Source organism: Pinus tabuliformis, chromosome 5_1 (assembly GCF_031772625.1).
Source record: "Pinus tabuliformis cultivar Carrire ecotype Pingquan chromosome 5_1, CPIR1, whole genome shotgun sequence".
In the NCBI taxonomy this organism is placed as follows: domain Eukaryota; kingdom Viridiplantae; phylum Streptophyta; class Pinopsida; order Pinales; family Pinaceae; genus Pinus; species Pinus tabuliformis.
Window position 1 is genome coordinate 418222860 of NC_142305.1, and position 11230 is coordinate 418234089.

General features: G+C 36.3%; 1 non-coding gene across 1 annotated transcript; it reads right to left on the reverse strand.

Moving 5' to 3' along the window:
* Positions 1 to 10792: 10792 nt before the first annotated feature.
* LOC149165256 (U6 spliceosomal RNA) lies at positions 10793 to 10893 on the reverse strand. Its single transcript, XR_016261055.1, has one exon. It is a non-coding gene; the product is annotated as a U6 spliceosomal RNA (small nuclear RNA).
* Between the last annotated feature and the right edge of the window lie 337 nt (positions 10894 to 11230).

The window sequence follows — 11230 nt, forward strand, 5'->3', positions numbered from 1 at the left end:
AAAAGTAACATGTCTACCTTTGCTAGATTTATCCACTAGAGAAATTTTTTCCTGATCCCTTGGATGTAGTTTCGTAGCATCATGAATTACTATATTTTTCTTATTTGCCATATCTTCTTCTGACACTGGGTAGAAACTGCTGACAACTTTCATAATATCATGCTCTATGAAATTAATCCCTCCCAACATAATTGAACAACTTTCAACAAAATTCTGCCAAACAAAATATCACATGTCAATAAAACAAAGTTATAAAAATATAATGAGACAGTTACGAGAATGCAAAACACAAATATAAATAACAATACTTACGATATTTTGTTTCATCTCATTTACGATTTGTTACCCAAATTTGTAGATACCTCTCTCGTGTCATACAATGAATATGATAATTGGTATTTAATTCTTTCATGTGACTAAGGCGGTTTTGTAAGTACGTAAACAATTTCATTGTCTGGTATCGAACACATGTCTATGACTTTTCCCAACACCTCATAAATTCCAGTATCGTTAGGTATATAAACATATAGATATATCTGCACATCTTGGCTTTCTCTTTCTTTCACATACCAGACATTTGCTGGAAGTTTCACTTCTTTTGATTTCTTCCAGTATGAAATCATCTTCTTATCGTTTGAGGCACTTGAAATATTTGTAGTTATCAGCTCAGGTTTAGTTCGTTCAACAATTTTTTTTTAAGATCCACATTTAATAGTGTTTGGTCCAGAAAGATTTACAGAAATCTTGTTTGATGCCATTCTCCAAAAAAAAAAAAAACACATATAAATTAGTAAATTACAAAAAAGTGATATTTTAAATTAACAAAGAAAATGATAAATGATAATTAATTTTGTGAAACATAACAATTTAAAAAAAAAATAAGAACTTTAAAAATACAGCATCCTATCGCCCCACCCCGGAAATCGGTCGGCAGTTGGGCCCAACCCCTCTACCCCACCCTAGCAGCCCAACAACCGCCGCCCCTCCCCACTCCAGCCCCACCCGGCCCAACCCCCCCATCCCACAGCACCCCACCCAACCCCGGTGGCAACAGCCCCTCTGTCCCACCCCGGCAGCCCAATGGTCGGCCGGGGTGGCGGGTCATTGGACCACCAGGGTGGGGCGAGGGGTTGGCCGCCAGCCCCCCTGCCCCTCACTCACGGGCCCATTGGGCCGCCAGGAGAATTAACGAGCCCACCATGCCCATTGCGGACGTAGTGGGTAAGTCTGTCCCACAATTTTTTTTAACTACTATTTTTTTTTTTTTTCATTTCATTAAACTTATTTAATTTTAAAATTTTCACAGCAAAAAAATTAACTGAACTTTCAAATGTGATAATCCTTCGTTGAATATGTTGTTGATAGCAATGTAGTTGCTCCACAAATTCGCTCCAAGTCTTTTAACGAACTTCAAAAAACCTTGATGTGATGTGAGAAATAGTGATAATGAAATTTATTATATAGGGGAAATTACGGAATTGTTTTACCGTACGGTTAATGTGGGATTAATTTGTTTTTATAAATTTTAACATGTTAATTTTGTTATGGCGATATAGGAAACTATGATAAAGCGAATATTACAGAATTTTTTTACAACACGGTGAATGTGGGATTAATTTGTTTTAGAAGGTATAATAAAAATTAAAAATAAAATCAATTCTTTAGTAAATATTATATAGTTTAAGTAATAAATTAATTTAGGTAAAAGATTTAGTTTACAATTTTAATTTTAAAGATTTATTTCATAAAAAAATAAAAAATAAAAAAATAAAATTAGTTAAAAATTTTCAATAAATTGTAGAAGAAAATAATGGAGAGAAATGCATGAAACGAAATGTTTGGAGGAAAATTTTCATTCTTAAGCTATATATTGTCCTTAGGATAGTTTGCATTTGTATCACTCAACCTCTTCTATTTTGAGAGGCATAGATTCTTCTAATAGTAAAGTTTCGCTTTATGAAGCATCAACATCTTTGTCGCGTAACAAGTCTATTCATATTGATGAATATAACATAAATTCTTCCACTATGATTAGAGAGTCAATTCTTCCACTTAGTCCTAATCCAAAGGACTATGAAAGCAGCACTGATGAAAGATGAGATGAAGAATTTCAAATGAATAAAGATTCACGGTTTCCCCTTAGTCATAATCCTGTGGATTATGAGAGCAACAGTGATAGAGCATGATGAAGAATTTCAAAAGAATGGAGTGTCACGGTGTCTGTTGAGAATGCAAAAAGATGATGGAGCTTAATGGAAAGGATTCGCCTTCACTAAGTGGGCCCACAGGCAAATTATGGCGCAAAGTCTATTTTTAGACTATGTCTATTTTTAGACATATGGATCATGTCTATGAGTTGCAGGATGTTGTTTATGGATGATTGGTCATGTTGGGAAAAAATAGATGGACTTCTATTTTTGGATCACAGCAGGAGTGATCAGAGACTATTTTTATACTGCTAGTCAAAAATAGAAAAATCAAATATTACTGTCTCATAATAATATTTAGACTATAAACTTTATCTTATCCTCTTGGAGCACTTCAGTTTGAGCTGCAGATGTGGCACATGCAGCTGTCAGAAGGAAATACGCTTTCTTTGTGAGTCAGTTGAGCTATTGCATGCAGGACTTTAGTTAGAACTCAAGCAGTTGAGTTTGGTGGAGTTGGATGTGGAGTTGATGGAGTTGTGTTTAGTTTGACTTGGTTAAACTAGTTGTAATTAGTCTAACTGCAAATAGACTAGTGATGAGTTATGTGAATTAATTATTAACTCATAAAGCAACTAAAGAATACATCAGTTAACTCAGTTGCATGTCAGTGCATATATAGTTCAATGGAGACAGGTGTTAGAGGTTGAGATTGCTATCAGTTGTGACTACAATTGTGCATGAGATTTGCACAATCAAAGGATTGAGTATGCCCATGAGAATGCATATGCCTAGTGATATAGCCTATGCTCACGTGATTTCCAGTGTGAGTGATTTTCCAAGGTAAATAGAACTTGAAACGAGTTTGGATTTATTCATTCTCTTGCAGGATTGTGCAGTGGAGGCAAGCAAAGCAGCGGGGGAGATTTGGAGATCAGATCTGAGCTGTATTGTGTGTAACAAGTGGAGATAGTACTCAGTACTTGTGAGGAGTATTGTACTATGTAATGTTACATGTTCTCAATCATTAATATATAGATAGCATGGGGTTTTCAGCTGTAAGCTTTCCCCGGGATACATACTGTGTTAATGTATGCATGTTATTGATGTTTCATTGTTTTTGATGCTGCTAAATTGATGATCAACGTAGAGGAGCTTATGTATTGTGCATGTATTCCGCAATAGTGCATGATCAGGATAATCTCTGTTGAATATGTGTTTATTATTCAAAATTTCTACATGGTATCGGAGCTATTGATCATCAGATCTATTATTCAGGAAGTGTTTACATTCTATTTCTTCAGGCAGAGTCTGTAATCAGGCCAAGTAGCCTCTGGATTCATCCTTCCTTTGGAAGGTGAGATATTTGGTAAAAGCCCATACAGTCAATCTCTGTACGAGAAATACTTTGTTCTCACGAATTCTAGATCAGAGGCGGTTGAGTTTGGAGCTGGTGGAATTCGAATTTGCAGCAGTGTTTTCTTGGTATCAACGTGGCAATGTCTTTCAACGGATTGTGATTGGAGTATGCTCTTGAGGGCAGCTCAAACTATATTGCATGGAAGGACAAGATGGAGGCAGTGTTAGATGATAATGGGCTGAAGGATTTCATAGAGGTTGATGTCCCAAAGCCTACTGATGTTGCGCAGGTTGATGCTTGGCAAAAGAAGACAGCAAAGTGTCGAAGGATTCTGTTGGAGGGCGTGAAGGATCACATTGTGTCCAGCCTGCATGGAAAGGCTTCTCCATACTTGATGTGGAAAGCGTTGATAGATCTATTCCAAAGCAAGAGCGATCAGAGGAAGCTGGCGCTCAAGGATAAACTCAGAAACATCAAATGTGAGAAGGGAGACAGTATGCCCAAGTATCTCACGAAGTTCACTCAATGCAGAGATGAGCTGGGAAGTGTGGGGGTAACTGTCGATGATGAGGACTTGGTGAGCTTGGCTCTCCTTGGTCTTCCGAAGAGTTGGCATTCCTATCAGGACTCTGTCAATGGTCGGGAGAAATTGCCAGGATGGGAGAAACTTTGGTCGGATCTTGTGCAGGAGGAGATCAGGCGGAATACCAGGGACAGATCTTCATCAAAGGGAACTGATGAAGAAAATTGCGCTTTGGCTGCCAAAGCAAAGAAGGGGAAGAACAAGAAAGCTTCTCAGTCTGGTGCGAAAGGCAAGAAGCAAGACATGTCCAAAGTGAAGTGTTTTCACTGTCACCAGCACGAAAACTATGCCACTAATTGTCCGCAGAAGAAGAAGAACAAGTAAGTTGCTGGATCTGCAGCAGGGGAGGCTCTAGCCTCGCAGTTTGAGCTTGATTTTTCATTGATCGCATGCTTGGTTTCAAGTTTGATGGGATCGGTGTGGTTCTTGGACAGTGGTGCATCTTTTCACATGACAGGAGATTGGGATTTGTTTTCTGATCTGGAGGACAAAGATCTTGGAGTGCACATCGAGATGGGTGATGATGGTAGATACAATGCGACCGGTATCGGTACCATTTCCTTTGAGAGGAAGTATGGTAAACCCTTCGTATTAAAGGAAGTGATGCATGTTCCAGGATTGAAGAAGAATATTATCTCTGTGGCAATGTTAGAAGACCTGGGATATGATGTTGTTTTCAACGAGGGAAAGGCTTTCCTGAGCAGTAAGACAACTGGAGAAACCCAGAAGATAGGGGTTCGAGTGAGGAACCTTCATCAGTTGCATGTAGATGGCTGCGCAGCAATGGCATGCAAGGCAGAAGGATTGGTGAGCCGGGATGATGGTGAGTTGTGGCACAGGAGATTGGGTCACCTTCACCATGGAGCCTTGAAGATACTGCAGTAGATCACTACAGGGCTTCCTAAAGGCACTCTTGCGCAGTCAGATCAGTGCAAGGGGTGTACTTTGGGAAATTTTGTGAAAGCCACCTTTCACAAGAAGGATAGTCGCACCACGACGATCCTTGAGAGAATTCACACAGACGTGTGTGGACCTTTCTCAGTAGCTTCGACAGCAAAACATAGGTATTATATGATTTTTGTTGATGATTTCTCTCGTAAGTGTTGGATCTTCATCATGCAGAAGAAGAGCGAGACATACTCAAATTTCTGTGAGTTCAAAGCACTGGTCGAGAAGGAGTCGGGGAAGAAGGTGAAGGCTCTTAGGAGCGATAATGGTGGTGAATACATCTCTGACGAGTTCAAGGATTTCTGCAAAGCAGAAGGGATTCGAAGAGAGCTCATAACTCCCCATAACCCACAACAAAACGGGGTTGCTGAGTGGAAGAACAGAACTATCGTGGGTGTTGCATGGTCGATGTTACATGATCAAAGCCTACCCCTTCACTTGTGGGCGGAAGCATGCAATACTGCAGTTTATGTGCAGAACCGTTGTCCTCACAGGATACTTGGCATGAGTACACCCGATGAGGCTTATTCTGATAAGAAGCCTGATCTTTCTCATTTGAGGATTTTTGGTGCTAACGTTTACATGCATGTGACGAAGGATGCCAGGAAGAAGTTGGAGCTGACCGCAGAGGTTGGAATATTTGTGGGGTACACTGATACGCCCCACAACTATCATGTGTATTTTCCAGATAGTGGTAAGACTGTTGTGCGACGGGATATAAAATTTCAGGAGGAGAAAGCCATGAAGTGTTCGCTTGAGAGGAAGCCACACTTACATGCAGATGAAAAGCTATTAGTTCCTAAAGATGAGCTTCAGGACGTGGATCAGCCATAGGACGAAGTTCATGGAGTGGAAGAGACCACTCATGCAGTGCCAACCATCAGAGGGCGAAAGTGTTTGACAGAAACTGAGCGACTGGCTCAAGATGCAAAAAAAGTTGTAGACCACCTACAGCCCAACGCAGGTAGAGACAATCACCTGATCGGTACACTAGATACATGGCTCTTGTGAGCAAATGTGTTGTGACTAAGCCATCCTCTTTCGAGGAAGCTGTGGAGGATCCCGCATGGGTAGACGCCATGGTGGAAGAGTATGATTCTATTGTCAGAAACAGTGCATGGGAGATTGTTCCTAGACCGAAAGGGAAATCAGTGGTGGGTTCGAGATGGATCTACAAAGTTAAGCACGTAGCTGACGGGAGTGTGGAGAAGTACAAGGCAAGATTTGTTGCCCAAGGCTTTTCACAAATAGAGGGGATCGATTATGAGGAGACATTTGCACCTATCGCAAGGTATTCTTCCATATGAACGATTCTTGCTCTCTCAGCTCAGATGGGGTGGCACATTCATCAAATGGATGTGAAGACTGCGTTCCTCAACGGAGTCATTGAGGAGGAGGTGTACATTGAGCAGCCCAAAGGTTTTAAGATCTTCAGAAGAAGAATGATGACAAGATCATTGAATATAAAAAATATTAAACAAAATGTCATTCAAAGCTAGAATAAAAAAGAAATCAATCATTGAATATAAAAAATATTAAACAAAATGTCATTCAAAGCTAGAAAAAAAAAAAAAAAACACACTTGGGATTCAAAGCTAGAAAAAAAAAGAAATCACTTGGGATATAGATGAGAGTGTCCAATCTATGTACAAAGAATAATTTTTAAAGTTGTGATGCAATTTGAAATATGGAAATACCACCATCATGTTTTTTAGGATGTTATTTTTCTTTATTTACCTCATCCATTATAATCTACTATTTGTAATTTTTTATTGAAACTTAAAAAAACATCTTAGAAGATCAAGAGCTATCTATAAACTTCACATAATGTAAATAATTTAGCTTTATCTTCTACCTTTGCATGCAATTTTCTTTATTAATTCTTATTCTAAATGACCATTTACATGTCAAGATTGTTCCTCAATTTATGCCTTACAGCGTTTTCTTTGCAACATCTAGTGCAAATGATAGTAATAATATTCTAGAATATTTTATAGAAATTAAATCTTTACCTTTTATTTAATAATTATTAATAATTAAATTAAAATTCTAAAAACACTATTTCTAAATAAATATATTTTTCAACATAATTACTCATATATAAAAATTAAATTAATTTACTCATTGATAATACGAATTAATATTAATATTATGATATATTTAATTCGATTGAAAAAAAACAAAATAATTTTTTAATATTTTATAATTATCGAAAAATATAAAACAAATAAAATCTCTTTATATTCCATACAGCTATAGTATTAAAAGAAATTCAAAAGTATACATAAAATTAAAAGGAAGATCATCCGAAAATTTTGATAAAGAGCACCGTCACCACTTTGAAGTTTTACATTGCGTTTGAACGACTCAAAACTGATTGAAACATCTTCTACAGCAGCGGGACACACGTTATGTGGAACTCTGTTTCTTCCTCATATTGCAATAATAATAATTCCATTTTTGAGGTGTGAAGGCATCGAATTGAAGTGGTGAATGTTTTGAATTTAACAGTAACCGCCATTGTTTATAATAGCTGTTCGGTAGTGCCCATAAACCACAGTTTGGAAACTTGGCATGTGTGACCCGTCCCACCGGCACTCAAGAAAGAAAAAAAGAAAGAAATTATTTTAACGTCCACGAGGCTAAAGATAGAAATGAAATGGATATTGGGAATGGTGTACTCTACTCACGTTTTGGAGTTCCCGCGTACTGGTTTTTAAAGATTTTTCGGCAAGACTTTGGACCGTCTTCCTCACAACTATGTTTATCTTCATCCTCTTAAAATAAGTAATCTGCTAATAGGCATTAAATGAGCTGCGGCTGAAAATAAGTAGTTTGCCAATGGGCATTAAATGAGCTGGCATTGTCTATGTCCACCATTGGATTTTAGCAGACCAGTTATTCAAGGGTGGGCATATACAGACCCGACCCCACTCATTTAATGCACATTGGCACGTTGTATATTTGTTGTCATTTTCATTTCCCCGGCAGACTCCATACACAGTAAGGCACATTGCAGAATCACTATTGTGACCTTAAAGGCTGTTGGATCGGCATAATTTCCAGTATTGTAAGGAACCTCAAGTGCTTCCCAAGGTAAGTCTGAAGTGGAGGTTACACTACTTGGAAAACTAGTATCAACTTTAACTATTTCAAAATTATAATCAAGCACCTAATTAGACATTGAGCCTTGATATACTTCTCTTATTTTAAGGTCACAAACTCACGACTAAGTCATATACCAAATTAGTGTAAGAGACCCCTTGTTTATGGGACAGGAGACCCACCTCCCCATAGTGATTTCATCACTGGAGTCTACTAAAACATACATACTCTACCTCTTACTAGGAAACATACACTCTTAACCATTAGGCTCACTCATACTCTTATACATGGAGAAAGTGCACTCTCACTTTCTGGGGAAACCTTTATCCAACTATCTAGCACATGGGCCTCATCTCTGGTACCACCTCCTATATCCACATTGTTTTTATCCTCCTCTGTGCATAACTGATGTTGTTGCTCTTATGTCTCTCGGTTTTCATACACTCTTTCATGTATATCAAAGACTAATCATTCTTGTTCAGTACTCATGTTACGATATATAACCTCTTGTCCCTTTGTGCCATTGCTTTCATAGGGACTCTACAACTTTCATGATTTTGAGAGTTTTGCCTTGCAAATGTTGAATCACTATTTAGTACTTGTCTTTCAGCAAGTGTTACAATTGCACAAGCAAGGCGAACAGGGTCTCTACAACTTTGATGATTTTGAGAGCTTTGCCTTGCAATTGTTGAATCACTATTTAGTACTTGTCTTTCAACTAGTGTTGCGATTGCACAAGCAAGGCCCCCTATCACATAACTACTTGGCAGGACCTCCCTTAAATCGTGTCTTTCAGCTAATGTTGCAATTGCACAAGCAAGGCCCCTTGTCACAAAACTACTTGGCATAACTTCTCTTGAATCAACCAATGTTGGACGTGGCATAGTACACTCAGAACTATCCCCCAACCTAGATGTTTGACCAAGTCTAAACAAAAAAATGTTTTCCAAGGGAAAAAAAGAGAGCCTTGAGGTACACTCAGAACTATCCCCCAACCTAGATGTTTGACCAAGTCTAGACAAAAAAATGTTTTCCAAGAGAAAAAAAAGAGAGCCTGAGATTCTATGTGCACCATGCTACTCTGATGAGAGAATTACCATACAATCACGCTTGACCTTCCACTAGTACATGACGTTTTTTAAATGAACTCTTTCGAATGTAAATATTTTTGTGAATATAACATGTTTGTATACCAACACAAAATTAAATAATTTTTTAAACCACTCTCAAATAAAAAATTATATAAAAAATGAATCTTACTAGATTAATTATTCTTATAACATAAATATCTTATTAATAATTTCAACCTATAATTAACATAAATTTCAAAAATTATTGAAGTTACACCATAATATAAATCTAACCTGACTAACCTAAATCACAAAAGCAAGTAGAACCTTTATGTTTTGCAAATTATAAACAAAATATTATTATATCAAATTTCAGAAACAAACATTTATAATAACTTTATATTACACTAAATATTTATTATTTAAAATTATTTTCAATTCAAATAAATCTAAATTCTTTTAAAATTTATGTAAACTCGAATTTTAATTTCTTCAAAATTTTATCTAAAATCAAATTTCATTGAAACTCTATTTCATAATGTCACTATTAAAAATATACTGAATTTAAATGAGTTGTGAATTATTTAAATGAGTTGTGAATGGAATTTGGAAAGAAAATTCAAATTTTGATCTAAAATTAAATGAGTTATTTGTTTGTTTTTACATAATAGACCAATTTCATTTTACATCACAGCATCACAATAATAAATTTAATTTTCATTTATTAACATGATGCAATGCACTGAAGCACCTCTTTATTCCCAACCTAGTGTGTCACTAGAAGAATGTCCCGTCCTATTAACACAATGTAAGGTCCACATTGTCATCATAATAACGATAACAAAGGGCATAGCTTTGAATATCTCACAGCCCTTGAAAAAGGTGACACTTGACCCTCCAAAATAATGGTTTTTGTTTTTACTTTTCTCCATTAGGACAAGCCCAAAACGCAATGGCTCCTTTAGTAATGTCCCCCTATTGGGGTAGATATTTAAATTAAAATATTATTAATTTTATTTTCGATGTAGTTCATTTTAAATAGTTTTCCAATTCTGATGTAGAACATAAGTACCACAAAACATTTAGAAATTTCTCCACTTTTGTTATTTGATATCTTCGTAGATATCTTCATATTAAGCATTTTTATTATGTATAAAAGTGAAATTGGGACTACCTATCTATCGCAATTTTATGTGGGATTTATATTATGTATGTGCATAACTTAAATCATTTCGTGGGAGAGAAAGCACTATTTATTGTTGCTATTTTCGTAGCACATCTTGGTTTTTAAATCTCCATTGTATTTTTGGGTCGAAGGGCAAAGAAAATGAGTGGCTGATTAGTTGTAAGATTTTGTATTTTAAAAGGATTAGTTATAATTTTGTTGATTCTAAATTAAAGAAAATAAATACATGTGCAATAGGGCATTTTCAATCTAGGAATTCCCTGTGTCTTGCTTTAAGATTATGATTCATGACAATTTTTCATCAATTTTTTATGTATGTTTTCTGTAGAATTTTTATCGATAATTCTAACTATATGTAATGTCCGTTAAAAGGTGATTGTTTTCCATTTTTTTCAAAATTTGGATCATTTTTTTAATGTGTGCATGTCATCCTTGCGCGGGATCATGTTAATCTTTTCTGTATTGTTCCAATTTTATCGGATGTCTATGTAGATGCTAATCTTCTCTTGTAAGCACATCTGTAATGCCCCACTTAAATCTTATCCTACAAATTTTGTTAATATTTACATTATCTGAAAATATTGAGAAATATTGGTCTAATATAAATTTATGATTTCCATTATTCAAATTCCCCACTTACCTTCTCAAATTGAATATTATGTAGGATATGGTCTCCTTCCATTATTTCATAATATATGTATTCATTTCACATTCCCCAATGTACACTCACATTTACTTGGGAGAAGACATAGTCCTCTCCATCTTATCATCAATATATATTTATTCATTTCACATTCCCCAATGTACCCTCACATTTACTAAGGAGAAGAC